Below are 15,452 nucleotides of genomic sequence, written 5' to 3'. Positions count from 1 at the left end.
ACACAACATGCTATCCTCAAATTTGTCCCAAGAGATTTTTAATTCTTAAGCACCCTCACTATCCTTAGACACACAACAATTCCCCTCAGCTTTATAAGTCGTTAATCTTGTGGATGGCATGACAAGTCCTACCATTAATTCAGATCCTTTGAACTGAAAACGCACACACAAAATTAGAAATGTAGTATAAGAGCCACAGGGAGTCTTTCCAGGAAAAAAAAATATGACCAGCACATAGGAGAGCATCAGAGAAGTTGGTCCGAAACAATGTAGTGTTGAATCAGTCTGTGCCACTTGGGCTGGTTGTGAAGGATCAGTCCCTAGACATACCAGTGTAGACATAATCATGGGTGCCACCATGAAGAAAAAGTTTTCGTTTGAGCTCTAAATGAAAGTGCAACTGCCCATGAAGCAGTCATGAGAAGACCAGGGTTTTGGATATGTTGCTTTGTCTTCAATTAAAAATTTAATCCAAATCAAACATGTCTGGTCTAAAATGGTTTTAATTCTCCCCTATGTCCTTATTTCTCCATCTCTTGCAATCTGTGTTCCAGGTCCAGCTTGTATCTGTACAGCAGTGTATACAGAAGAAGAATAATCATAATTAGCTACCGATGAAAGCCTAAAACTTGAACGGCTTATAGTGTTATTTCTGGTTATAGAGTCTTGAAATATTTATGCATTGGCTGCTCTCTGATAGATCCTTCTATTTAATGCCTTTCAAAATACAAATTACTTTCCTTTTTAAATCTCAACATTAATACAAAAGTTCTGTTCAGCTTAACTTTACACCTTAACAGCAACATCTGAATCTCAAAGCCTAGAGAGACAGCTGATGTACATACCATTCAAATATTTCATTATACCTTGTTCATCTCTAAATATCCTTATTTATTCTTTCTTTTACTTAAGGCTTGATCTTTCCTTTGCTCGTAATTTTAATCATGACTTTCCACTTCTCTTTGCATTGTATTTGTATCTTCTCTCCTCTGTTTTTTAAGAAGCTTCCTTTTCTTGGCACTATTTCTTCTGTCTTCTGTGAACATTATTTTAATTATGATATTCCACAATGGAAATGAGTGTGACTTCTATTTCTGTACTTTCTGTTTTGAACCCAGTTTTCTTCACATGAACTACAGCAGTATGTGCTGTCCATACTTTATCTTGTCTCCATTTGTACTTTCTGATGTGGGAGCACATAATTCCATAAACAGAGGTTAAGTCATTTGAACTTGTTTTGAAACTACAGAAATCACTTTGTTCCTTTTAATACAGCCCAAGGAAACCATAAACTGAATCTGAGTTCCACTGGGCTTTTCTCTGATCAATTTATTCAGGTTTCCTACAGTTTTCCCTATCCTGCCCATTATCTACATCTCAGGTACATGCACTAGTTTAACATCCTGAGTACTGAGAACCAAGAGGAGCGTTAAGAAACCCTACATCTCTTTCTTACATTATTCTTCTATGGGTGATTTAAAGCTGTTCGTATTTCCTAGAAGTTATTTTGCAGAGGCTGGCTTAGTATGCATACCATCAGCGATTTCTAAACAATTTTACTTATTTCCAAGCAGGCATTTTTCCACATATTAAGAATGAACCTTGTCATGTAGTCATCCTTTGGATAATTACAACTTCAACAAATAATAAATTTATTGGGACTTCTTGGTGTGACTCTAATACAGGATGAAAAGCACTCATGACATCTGATACCTATTACTTTGGGAATTCACAATTTAATACCTTCAGTGTTATGAGTGTCTTACTTATTTGCAAATACATTTCAAAGTGTGTTTACTTGTGCTTATAAGGACATTATGCTAAGAATATTTCCCCCTCAAAGGAATTTATCATATTTTGTTTGCTATTACCAACATGTTTTTTGAGCTGTTAGTCTGAAACAAATATTTAGACAAGTGAAGGAAGTAGTATTATTATTTCTCCCATTGCACATTAGTAAAATGTAAAGTACTGTGCACCTAGATTGTTATCTGTTTCTGATGGAGCTTGTGATTATATTTTCTGGGTTTAGTTTGAAAGCTAAGACATCTGTTTATCTGGTGCATACAGAATAACTCTCATGTCTCTTCATCTCTAAAATTTTCAAAGGCTTTCATTCTGTTTTAAATCCTTTGAAGAAGCAGTAATCAAAGACAAAAATTATCAGAGGTACATTTTTGTTTTCCAAACAATGAAAATAACAACGCTCATCCTACTCCGATTTCAGGCACTTGCAATGAAACTTCAAACCTGGAGATTTGCCACACAAATCAAAAGTAATATGGGTAGCAGCAAACTCCAAAGTGCTGGCTGGATTACAGTTAATATGGGTACACCCCCCCAGACTTCAATTCATCATATAAATTTAAACCAGGCATTTAAATAATAAAGACCAATAAGGCAGTGCAAAGACTTCAAAAAACATATCCCATCACAGCATGACAATGCATCAAAGTTTTTTTCTTCTCCTTTTTTTTATTCATATAAAGAAATCAGGAAGAATAATGGTGAAATGACTTTGTAGCACAAAAGCATTCTGAAAACAGAACATTGAACAAACAATATTTTGCCATTCAAAACTGATTTTCAATTTCAAAACTTAGACTGAAGTAATATTTTACAAGAAACAATCAATATATTCTTGAAAAGAAAATGACATTGCCATTGAGCTGTTTTAAGTAAGTTTTTTTTCTGCCAAATGTATGCAAACTACAGTTTTATTTAGCACTTGAGGGAAAAATTAACGAAGCTCTTTCTTGAAGAACTGCAAAGTTTGTTATGCATTTTTCATTCATTTATTACTTCTACATACATCTCTAGTATGACCATGTCATTTGGAATAGTCTTTGGGCAGAAGAGTGAGAATATTTAGTCAAGCTAAAAAATAGTGAGAATATATAAAAACTTTTTGCAAAAGATCTAATTATTTTGTGGCAGATTTGGATACCATGGGTAAAATCCCACACAAACTTGAAGTTCTAACATGATCATTTAAGATTTGTCTATTATCTTTTGTGTTATTAGAGATTGACATGATGAGGATAATGGTTAAGAACGAATTCTGTAGTCAGTGACAGGATTCCTGCTACCCAGCTTGAGATCTCTGTGCTGTAGTCACCTATTTAGCTAATCAGCTAATTACAGTCGGTGCAGAGAAATATGTTTCTAGTATACTATTCACCTGACCTGCAGTAGACTTCTGCTACGTTGACCAGGAGGAGCTAACTGAAGGTAATGCATGCCATGCTGGATGGCAGAGAGGAACTTTCAAAGTTGCCATGACTTTTGAACTGGAAGCTCTGGTTAGTTCATTACTGATGTGTAGTACATACATGCCAGCATGGAGAAGGTAAAAAGAGTAATCTATTACTCATAAGTAGCTAGGAAATTGTACTCCATTTTTTTTGACAACATTTTTTTTTATCAGAAAGATCTCCTTCATTTTATATTTTCTTATTAAACAAGCAAAACTTGATGAGATCAATAATGATCAAAATAAGCCTGGGCAGAAGCAATTTTCAGTTCATTTAATAACTATGAAGCCAGAGTCGTTTGCCCCTAAAAGAAAAAAAAAAAAAAAAAAAAAAGAGATCATTTAAAATAAGCTACTTGTTCTCCCTTGTTTTAAAATGCTCAGTGATATCAGAATACATCTTTGATATTGCAGTGCAGTCTACATCAGTTTAATTAGTATTATAAGAACTACAACAAGTGCTGACAGTGACAACTTTCTTCCTTATTATCCTAGGACCACATCTTCACTGGCTGTAAAGTGCAGTGCTGGCTCTCAGTCCTGTTGAGTCAGGGCTGCATTCAAGGTCCTGTGGGTGACTAAGACTGTGGTTTACTAATACCTTTAAGATGATCTAAGTCCAGGCTACTACTGAAAGTGGCAATTCCCTCAACCCTTTCTCTGCCTATACATTCCACTCCCCCACCCCCCATTAGCTTTTATGTAGAAGGAACTGATCCAAATAAAAAGTTTTAATATTTGGGAGGCTGGGTGTTGGATCAGTTCCCAGACCTAGCTTACAAGGTAGCCATATGATCTCACGTGCTGGCACAAAGGAAAAGGTGGTAACAGACAGCTAGGGTGGGGAAGATGTAAGAATCATCTCCTTTAGCTGTGTTTCATACTTAGGTTAGATTAAAGCATTCATGAAAGCACAGCCTAATTTAATTCATATTTCCAAGGTCCTCAGCTTTTCCAAGATAGATGAGTAACTGTCACACTCTCTGACTCTCGCTTCTACCTCCCTCCCCTCCATCTGGGAACAACTTCAAGATGCTATCATCACAGCAGCAAAAGAGCCCTCAAAAGCATATTTGCCTGTCAGCTGGGTAGTTGACTTCAATTAGAAGTGTGAGGAGTTTTGTCCTTTAGGTCACAGGTAAATTTTCATAGTCAGATTGGGTTGGCTAACAAATCTATTTGTGCCCTGTGCCTTTACCTGCATGATTTGCTTTTTGAGGAAGGGAATAACAGTAGGGTCAGCTATTCATATCTTATGACCTTGCTCTAAATGGAAAATACAGACTTAAAAAACAAAGCAATTATTATGAGGAAACTTGAGATATTCAGGTTACAGTTACAAAAAATGAGAAATGGAAAAGGTGAGGGAAATCAAAAGTAAAGAAAGTGAAGAAAACACATTCTTTTCAATACACTAGCATAGTGACAATGGTGTAATGAAACATCTGTAATGTATTGGTAGCCCTTCTGCCTCAGATGGACGAATAATCTTATAAAATCCATTAATAATTGTGTTTTAATAAAAATCATCTCAGTGTTAACCTCAAAAATGTTGAGAGAAACTTTTGTATGTATTTGAATGTTGAAAATCTATCTGCTATAAGCTGATGTGTTAAAAAGTATTCCAAAGAGAGGGAAACAACTGATGCCTTTGTTGAATATAAGTCTAAAGTGGTAGCTGGCTTAATGATTTTTGTTTTCCACAGAAAATAATCATTTTGCCTTTTTGCTTTCAGCAGGTCTTTCTCTCTCCTCTGCCTTAGTCATTTACTCGTCGCTTCACCTGGAAGAATATCCCACCGCACAGTTACAATGTACGTGTACAAATCATTGACCCAAATACCAAGTCAGGTGTATTTGGCCACTCTTTAAGGAACAGAACACCTGGGACTGTGAGCTCAGAAAATACAGTTATTTTTTTAAATAATTAAAAAAAAAAGAAAAAGTGGTTGTGTTTAGAGGACAGAGTTAACAAGTAATCAAGCATTATCTAAAACATATTGGACCCTACCCTTGAAAGTATTTTTAAGTGTAAACTATCCCATCTCTTATCATCTCTGCCATTTCTAGATGAGCACTCTCAAAAGAAGGTAATTTTTAACTTGTTTAACTGGCCCCCAGTGTCAATCATTCAGTGTTTATAAAATGCCTCATTGAAGACAATGTCTGTCAGTAGCAAGATTTCCTGAAATGCTACTGAACAACACTGAACTACATGTGAAGATGAGAAAAAGGCATTTTCAGCAGTGGGCTTGCACATATATGGAGTTAAATCCCATTCTGAAACAGGCATGTGAAAAAGGAAGAAGGAATTCAAGTACCTAAAGTGTCTGGTACCATTTCAAATTACTTAGTCTATGTCTACATGAGGAGATAGTGAAAACCAAGAGGAGAACTCCCCCCGTGCTCAAGACCCGGTTTCCAAATCACATGCATCTCACATTTTTTCACTTTGGGCTATCTCTAGTCTGGTCCCAGAGAATGAATGTTCACTCAGCCTTCTCATGTGAAGAGCATCTTCCATTTTAGTTTCATCCCCCAAAAGTTCACATGCTCTGGAACATCTTTGTGATGGGAACAACAGGATAGAAAAGGGGACCAGGACGAGATTTGTTTCAGAATTGTGCTCTTGATTTAAATACCCCCAGCATATCTGAGGCATTTAGGCAGGTAGATAGGTCAGAGACTATGGAAGACCTATGCCTTTCTGGTGAACATTTAGAGGGTAGGCAAGACACTCTAGCGTGTCTACAATAGCAGTAAACCCCTCTGCCACTCCCTAAAGGCAAAGGGAATTGGATGAATATATTTGATGACAAAATTAAAGAAAATCTGAGCCCTGTGAGTATGCTGCCCAAAACAAACAATCCCCTTAATGTTTCTGTCTTTGAAAGCAGAACTCTGTGACAGTAAATGAGGTATTTATATATATTTACACAGAATCTTTTTCTTTTATCTTCTCTGTTTGTATAGGCCTATGAACCTCTGAGAATTATCTGTATTTATCTGCCTGAGTCCTCCCATTTGGTTTTGTATCTCTCCAATTCTATCTTTTCCTTATTTCCAGAAGTCCACATGGCAGCTTTCCAATTGTATTTATCCACTCCAACTAATTGAGTCACATAAATGCAAGTAATTTGAAGCATTATTGTGAGAGATTTCTGTTTGCCTCTTTAATTAAGCAGTTGTTCACAGGTGCATACAGTTACAACAAAATTAATTGATAGCTTTATATTGCTGTTCTTGAGTCTGCTGCTATTTGGTGTTTGCAAACAATGCCATTAGATACACTATGTCTTATCTTGTTCATAGGGAACATTTCTCATTTTCCTTCAGAAAAGGTTAGGACGGATTGACCTATATATAGGAAAATCTATCAAAGCAGTAAAGGTAATTTTCCTAAGAAGGAAACAGTGCAAATGTTTATTTATGGAATAGTTTATTACCGATGGGAAGAGTCGCAACCCTGCTTTATTTTTCCACATCCATAGCAAGTGTCTCGAATGTCAAAAATCATTGCTAGTGGAAGCTAACAGTTTCTTGTGGAAATTGTGGGCACTTCATTTATTGTTATCAGGGACTTCATTACCTTAATCATACAGGACAGTTATAGGATTATTTATAAACTTTTTGTTGTTGTTGTTAAACTAAAACATTAAAAACAATACACACAAATGGATTTTAACAACCTTGGAAAACTTTAGTTAGCGTAAGCATGTAAATCTGATTTCATCCTGTATGACTCTGCATACCTAACTTCAGGCTACTGGAAGTCTAAATGGGAAAAGATAGGCATAATCCAGAGGGCAATTGAGCCAATCTAAAGTTGGAATTTCTGCCTGGAAGTAACTACTGCTTTCTCTTTATCTATGCTTTGGGTATGAAGCTATGTGGAATGAATTTACACTACAGGAAGGTTTTTATAATATATAGTATTCCTGAAATACATTTATTTTCTGTTTTCTATCAAGGTCTAAATTTAAGACTAAAATAAATGTTCAAATTGGTAGGCAAATGCCTTTGTTTAGTGTGAATAAGTAAGTAGATCAGAGTCTGTTTTTCTGATTGTTTAAGCTCTTGGCAGGATTCTTATTCCTTGCAACAAAAATAAACAGAAATAATAAGGTAATAAATAGATAATAATTTACCATTAACTGAGGTGAGAGCAATATAAGATGGATGATTTAATCTGCATTTAGACAGCTCCAAACTTCTGCTATATGCTTTTCCTATAGCTATACCAGTGACAGAAATAATAATATAAAGACTGTCCCAAAATTATTTAGTATATTAATTATATCCTACAGTGCAAACTCTGCTCACTAGGGTCAAGTGCAAACTTATGCCATCTAGAAATAGAGTAGAAAGGTCACACAAATGAAAACAAACTGTGTCCTGTGACTGAATAAAGATTTAGGGATTAAGGAGTAAAACCAACCAATTTCTGTATGAAATTTAACAAGAGCAAGTGCAATATTCTGCACCTGGGATGGTTATACATCCTGGTTATACATACAAATTGGGGGATACGAGACAGGAGAGCAGGTCCACAGAAAGAGATCTGGGGGTTTGGGTTGATGGCAAGTTGAATATGAGTCAACAGGGTGCCCCGGCAGCCAAATGGCCAATCATGTCCTGGGGTTGAGGGAGGTGATTGTCCCACTCTACACTGCATTTGTGCAGGCCCACCTCGAGTACTGTATGCAGTTTGGGTGCTTTAATATAAGGACATTGAACTATTAGAGTGTGTCAGCCAAGGGCAACCAGGATAATGAAAGGCCTCGAGGGCAAGACTTACGTGGAATAGCTGAGATCACTTGGTTTGTTCAGTTTGGAGAAGAGAAGGCTGAGGGGTGACCTCATCACAATCTACAACTTCCTCAAGGGCAGCAGCAGAGGGGGAGGTGCTGATCTCCTCTCTCTGGTGCCCAGAGACAGAGCATGAGGAAATGGAAAGAAGCTGCATCAGGGGAAGATCAGGTTGGACATTAGGAAAAGGTTCTTCACTGAGAGGGTGGCCAGTCCCTGGAACAGGATCTCCAGAGAAGTGGTCATGGCACCAAACCTGTTTGAGCTCAAGGAGCATCTGGAAAATGCTCTTATCCATAAAGTTTTGGTCTGGGTATTACTGTGAGGAGCAGGGAATTGGACTTGATGATCTGTATGCATCCCTTCCACCTTGAGATATTCTATGATTCTATGTATTGCTGCCTTCCAGTGTGATGGTTTATCTGAGAGCTAATCTGAAAAATTCTCATATAATTTTAATGATCTTGTTGGAACAGCTGACATTTTGTTGTTCCTGGGCCAGAAGACAGTAACTGGCCGCCCAAATGAACTTATTTTACTCTGTATTGCAACAACACAGGATCATGTGTACAATGAGCAACCATGTTTCAGGAACAGGTGGCAGTAACTTCCAGCTGAGGGATAGAGGGTGTCATGAGCTTCATATGGGCATTCAATCCCTAAACATTTCAGCAGAAGGAAGTGTTAATCTTTAGGTTCATTAGAAAAAAAGTTAATAGAGGGATACTCTGTCCAGTTTTGTCATCACACTTTACAGTTGCACTAGCAATCTGAGGAAGATCTGATGTGGACTACAAAAGAGGTAAATTGAACAGTGGTAAACTTAAAGAGCTCAAGTTGGGTTATTTCCCTAGAAGAGTAATACTAAACATGACTGTAATGAGCAGGTACCTCATCTGTCTGGAAGACTTTTGCAAGTAGAAAGTAATCTTAATACAGCAAGAAAAGACAGAAAAAAAGAGACACAAAAAAGATCCAATGGCAGAAACCTGAATGTAGACAAAATCAGTTTTAAAACAAAGTGTACGTTTCCAAGTGCCCTTGGAGAACTTCAGAAGGATCTTTTATATTTCCATTATCACTTTAGTTCTCTGTATTAGTTTTGGGTTCCCTTTCTAAAATCTATTTTGCAGCTCACGCAGAAATTATGAAATTACTCTCTGAATGTTTGACTGAAAAATCTGTTTGTAGTATTTTGGATACTAGACAGTGACAGCAGTTAAGGTGTGAGTGTATTACAAGGGAACATGTAGGTAAGCGACTGACAAATATAGTTCAAATATAACTATAAACCTGTCCACATCAGTCTTCGCTCTCCATAAAGTGAACCTGAACAATGGTGCTCACCGTTTAGTTGGGGCATCCTTTAGGGCTTATCAAGGTCATCAAGCCTTCTCTTCTAAAATCACTGTGTGTGGCTACCCACCCCATGGCACTTATGCAAAAGTGCATATGTACACAAAATTCTGTTCAGTGTTGTCTAAACTGTTAGGCAGAAGAACCCCATGCAGAAGTTAGTGTTGTTGGTGTTCTCTCTCTTGAACTTTTATATCCATTGCTGAAGTATGTGTAGACTTCTGGCAGAGCCAGGCAATAAAATTGAGGAGGTAATCTTTATTCAAGAGAAAACTTGCTCTAATTTGTTACCATAATCATCTACTGGAGTAGAACATTATGAATGTTTTCTCATCTGTTATTACATCTAGATTTGTTCTTTCAGAGCACAAAGATAATTTCCTGCATGCAAATACAGCAGCACATTCCATAGTTTTCTTCAGAATCTTTAGAAATTTAGTTAAATCCATTACAAGTCATAAAGATTTACAAATCACCATGTGGCAAATGATCATCCTGAGCTGATTTATAGAGCTGCTTTTGTTTATGAAGAGGAAGCTCTAGTTCTGAAATGAAGCATTGCAAAAAATGCATGCTGAAGTTCTCTCTTATTTGCTCTATCTCTGTGAATTTGTATCAGTTTTACTCAGAATAGGCATAAAAATATTTTTCTTTTTAACTGCCAGCAGTTAAAAAATTGTATTGGTATTTGAAAGTCACTGCCAACGTTAAAGTTTTCTCAGGTCAAATTATTGCAATTGAGTAGACACATTGTCTCCAGGGGAGGTTGTGAAGGTGCAAATAAGGGCAGAATTTGGCATTCCAGTGGGAAACTTGGAGACAAAATAGCTTCACTGATGACATATGAGGCTGACTAGAATCCAGCTTATTCCCCCAGAGCTGTTGGTTCTGGTAAGCAAAAGAAAGAGTTACGAATCAAAATCAAAACATACAGTTGTTTCTGAAGCAGGCACATATGACTCACAGCAAACCTATCAGTTGAGAAGCTGCCTTTCCTTTGAGTCACCTTAAATATGTGTCCACTTGACATGGTCTAGCATTTGTAACCCAACAAAACAGAAAATTAAGTATATGCAGCCAGGTACAAAAAACATTTGGAAATTTACAACACTGATGAGTCACAATTAGGAGCTTGCTTGCAGATGAATGACTACTTCCTAACCTGCTTAGGCACATGTGTGGCTTTTGGGTCAGGATTCACAGAGACACTTAGCAGGGATCTTAGCTGGCTGAACACGTCAGCTATTGTGAATCCCAGTTTAGGTGCCTATCTCCTTTGGATGCTTAAAACAACATCATAAACTTTGCCTTTCAGCCCTTCAGTCCCTCCCTCTTGGTCTTTTCTGTTCCAGACTTCTCTGTACTTGAGACTAGATGGTAGTCTTCTAATAACCATTTCCAATTTGTTACCACTCCAGTTACTCACTACCCTTCCAGCTGAGCTTATTCCATGTTCTGAGAGAAAAAAAGAACTGCAACATCTCATGAGCCACAACACTGGGAAATGCATGATGGTTGTCAGGTTTTAGTGGCAACAGCTGAGTAACAGGAATTTGTTTCCAGATGGAGCTAAGATAAAAAAGTAATGATTGAATTACTGTCCTCTTTAAAGCTCAGTGCTACATTCAGTATTGGCCATTCAAAATGGGCTTATCACTTGTAGAATGAGGTACAGCGAGAAAGACAGAAATTATGGTCAGCTTCCCCAGGGAGGCACAGAATCAAGTGCAGGGGTGAAAAGATTTATTTTTAATCAAGTGGATAATCCTCTTCACTGTGCAATGGGAATTACCTCAGGTATAAACATTAACCATTGTAGCTATTAAGTATGAGGGGATATTAGATTAATTATTGTGTAGATTTGAAATAAACTGCTGCAGCTTTTGCAGTATGTGAAAAGTACAACGAGTAGAGAGTCTAAATTGGGTATTTAGCTCAATACACAGAAAGATACTTTGATTTAGTGATCACGTGTTTTAGGGATGAGAGTTACAAATTCAACGTGTATAGTATTGAATCATGTTGAATGATATTCACTTGTTCCATTTAACAATATTTAATGCAGTGATTGGAAATTCCACAGTGGGCAAAGGGAGCTGGGCTAACACCTCATACTGCTTTTCATTCAGGTTTAGCTACCTAACTCCTCTGGATTAATTTGAGAATACAGATATCATTATGTTTTGGTTAGTGATAATTATGCAAAACTGCTGTTTAACATTCTTATTTTGATGAAGTTTATTATTTTCTTTCAATCAAAATCAGTGAATACAACAAGTACTTGCCTGGGAAAAAACATTAATTTCATAAAAACTGATTGTGTATAAACATAGAGATAAATATATAATTATTAAATCATCCTTTGTTAAATGAAAGATTTTTTTTTTTCTTACTTTACAAAATATTCGTTGCCTTATAATTCCTATTTTCGTTGTGGCTGTACTTAAGAGTCTCACTAATTTAATTTAAAATACTGTCAGTGACCCAACACTCTTGGAGTTGTTATTTAGGTAAATTTTATAATGATATAATAATTTTAATAGATTTTAAAAGAATTTGCTATTCTAGTGATAAAGCATTTTCATAAATATTTTTAAACTTCAACACAGAAACCCTGTGAAATGTTTAGTCTTTGTTCAATGAAAATTTTTTAATAGAATTATTTAATTTGACTTAGAACATCAACACTTCACAAGGGCAATAGTTTTAAAACGCACACCTATATTAATATTGCAAATTCTCCACAGTGCATATTTCAGTGATATCTCTGTGTTACAAATTAACAAGATTATACATAATACTTCACTGAATTTGCACTATTCTGGAACAGAAACCTGGTTTTGCACCATGGCTATATCAATTGATTTCCTTGGGAGTCCCACAAAACATTAAGAGATCAGGACAACACATTTTATACACAGTTTAAGCATTTTTTTAGGAATGTATAAATATTATTTTGTGTCTCTAGATAGCTTTAGATTAAGATTAATTTGTTGAAATATCTACATCTGTTTTTCTTCTCACTGTGATGTTTATCACCTAATAAAAATGCTAAAGTTACCAAGGAAAGATGTTTAATTTGTTCTTGCTGCTCAGTTGCATGTTGCATCCTATTTTGTAGTAAATGGCACAACGTCCCAAGTGGGCTGCCATACTGTCAGATACATTATTTATACATTACATTACTGGTTAATCAATGAACAAAAACGCAGGAGCCTTTTTTTCCCCTTTTCTGTGACATCTTTAAAGCTACAGTAGAGAAGAACAATTTTGAAATGTATTATACTGTTACTTTTGAAAATAGCTTCAGGAGTTTCCTGGCGCAGTTTGCACCGTGCATCTGATTAAATTGAATGTGATTGTTAGACAAATGAAGTAATGATTTGTGCAGTGCAGAAGAGTAATTTAGTTAGCTATGTAAGCGATTCTTTCCAGTTAAAAGTGAGCAAAATGTATTCCAGCAAATGTTTCTAACAGACTTTTAAAAAATCTGACATGAAAACTGAATAACTCATCATGATTTTTCATGTATGTTTACAAGAGAGCCAGAATTTTAAAAGTCACTTGAATGCTCAGTAATTTTAGAAGTTCACCCTGCAACAAATGGAAAATGAAATTTATAAGTGAACGGGGAACTGAAATATGAAAATATACATGTGCAAACAAGAGAAGCACAGTTGTACTGTGTCACAGAACTACAAGGGATTTTTGTTTATACTTCAGCTTATTCTGTTGCATTTTGTTCATAGACATTTCAGATCAATACAAAATATTCAGCTCTGTTCCAGTGATTGAATATGAATACATTATGTGCATACAAAAATAGTGATAATCTATGTTGATACAATAGTTCATTTTGCATTAGTGTCCTAGATGGGACAATGTTAAGAAGCAATTTAAATGAAATTCATTTAAATGTCAGCTCTCATGCTTGCGATTTTTCTATAATTGGTTATTTAATTAAAATAATTCTCATAGTCATTAATTTAGACTAAAACTTGCTGTGCACTGACATGTTTTAATTACATGGTATTAACAAAATTGATATGCTTTAAAAAAGCATGGTTAAATTTTAAACAAGAATAAATTAGAAATCTCATAGATCATCCTACTTAGAGTATTTATGAGAAAAAATCAGTCATTTAAAATGTTTATTATAAACAAAGTCCCAACATCATTTTGCATGCATCATATTTGCTTCCTGCTTCTGTGTGAGGAGACTTTTATGTTAACACAGCACCTCCATCTTCGAATTCCTTTAACCAACACACAATAAATAAGGTAATGAACCAAATTAAATATTAATAGAAATCCACATAAACCACAGAAGATAGACATAGAACTGACGTTTGAATTATACTATACCTTTGATATCATTAGGACAACATATTAATGAAGTTCTAAAGGGTTGAATCTTTATCTACTGTTCATGAAGACAAAAAGGATTATATGAGTCTCCTTGTATGATACAGGTAAGGAATGAAAAAAATCAAATATTCCAGTAAAAATACCTGAACAGGATAGAAGAACTAAAGTTTTAAGCACTGATCCTGCAAGGCGATCTCTAAGCAAGGATCCACATGCCCTTATGAAGTACCCTGAAGTCAAAGGAATTACTTTCATAAATAGAGTAGGTACTTTGTTTTCAGGACTGGGCTTATATTTAAGAGTGTGAGAATCAGAATTTTATTTCATTGTCTATTAATTAGACTAGCTCTATATTACTTTGACCTTTTTAATATTCTATGATTTAATTGGATGATCAGTCTACCTCAGCCTATGATTGCCAATCATTCTGCATAATATTCTTCTACTCTTTTTTACTTCAGTGTGTGCAGGTTCAGACTCTTATTAACATGAAATAATGATTTTATTGTGAATGGCAGGGGCCAAAAAAGACGTATACGGATATCTAGAACTTTGCTAGTTCCATAAGAAGATAATTTATCAGTGTTGCTTTTTCTGGAAGATAGTATATGAAGGATATTATACCTCTCCCGTGCTCTTTTTTGATCCTCAAATTCAATACTGCACAGTCCAGGGTTTAAAATGTTGCTCAAGACTGAGGCCTTATCAGGTCTTACGCTGCTCATCAAGATGACTTACAAAACCCACTGCAGTTACAAAATGCTGCAGAAATGCAACTCTTGCATGTGGACGGTTCTCAACCTCCTCTTACAGTTTGAGGACTGGATTCTCTAAGTGTAGATATCTAGAGGTGAGCTAACATTTGTAGGCTCTTTATAGTCAGTGGACAGCAATAGAGCAGAACACTTCATTCTAAAGGAGACACTATATTTGGTTAGATGAACTGTGCTCTAAAAGTGACTGTATCTCTCCACTTACTGTAAAGAAAGGTTAGGATTAGGTCAGAGATTTAAGATTCAGACAGCTGAATTCCACCCGTGCTGTTTGGATAGATTTGTGTGCTTTATTCTTTTTGTTTAGTTCTGACATATGCATTGCTTATGATGCCTTGGTTCTACTTTCTATTTTATTAGTACCCACAGTCTGCAATATTGTAATTTCTATGTCTCTTACATAGTCTTTACAATCTTTGTTCTCCATACCTGTACAAAGAAGGGAAGACCCCCTATTTCTGCAAGGTAACAGGAAAACTACTAGTTTACCAAGATAGCACAGAAAGTCTGTTACAGAGCCAGGAAAAAAGTTTAGCCTGGTTAAATTCCATTTGAGCTCTTAGTGCTAGCTGAGTGACCCATACTTTATATTTTCTCCAGCATGACTTCATTTCTGCTTTGTTGCTGTACTGACATGGTTTTTCATGCAGTAGTAGCACAGTTGTCTTGACTTGTGAGCTGATAGGGATTCTGACTTCTCAGAGCATCCTGTCCTACAGTTGTTGCAAGGAAGCTCTCTATAGGAGAGCTCTCTATAGCAAATTAAAGTGTAATCGTAGCATGTGTTAGCTGAACCTGACGAGCACAATTAACACCATCAGCAAAAAATAGGAGACTAATTTATAGTATTCCAGCAATCTAAGTGTTGGTGTATATCATGATGATCCTTAGTC

The sequence above is a fragment of the Athene noctua genome, chromosome 1 (genome assembly GCF_965140245.1).
Source record: "Athene noctua chromosome 1, bAthNoc1.hap1.1, whole genome shotgun sequence".
Lineage (NCBI taxonomy): Eukaryota > Metazoa > Chordata > Aves > Strigiformes > Strigidae > Athene > Athene noctua.
This window is presented reverse-complemented; position numbering follows the sequence as displayed.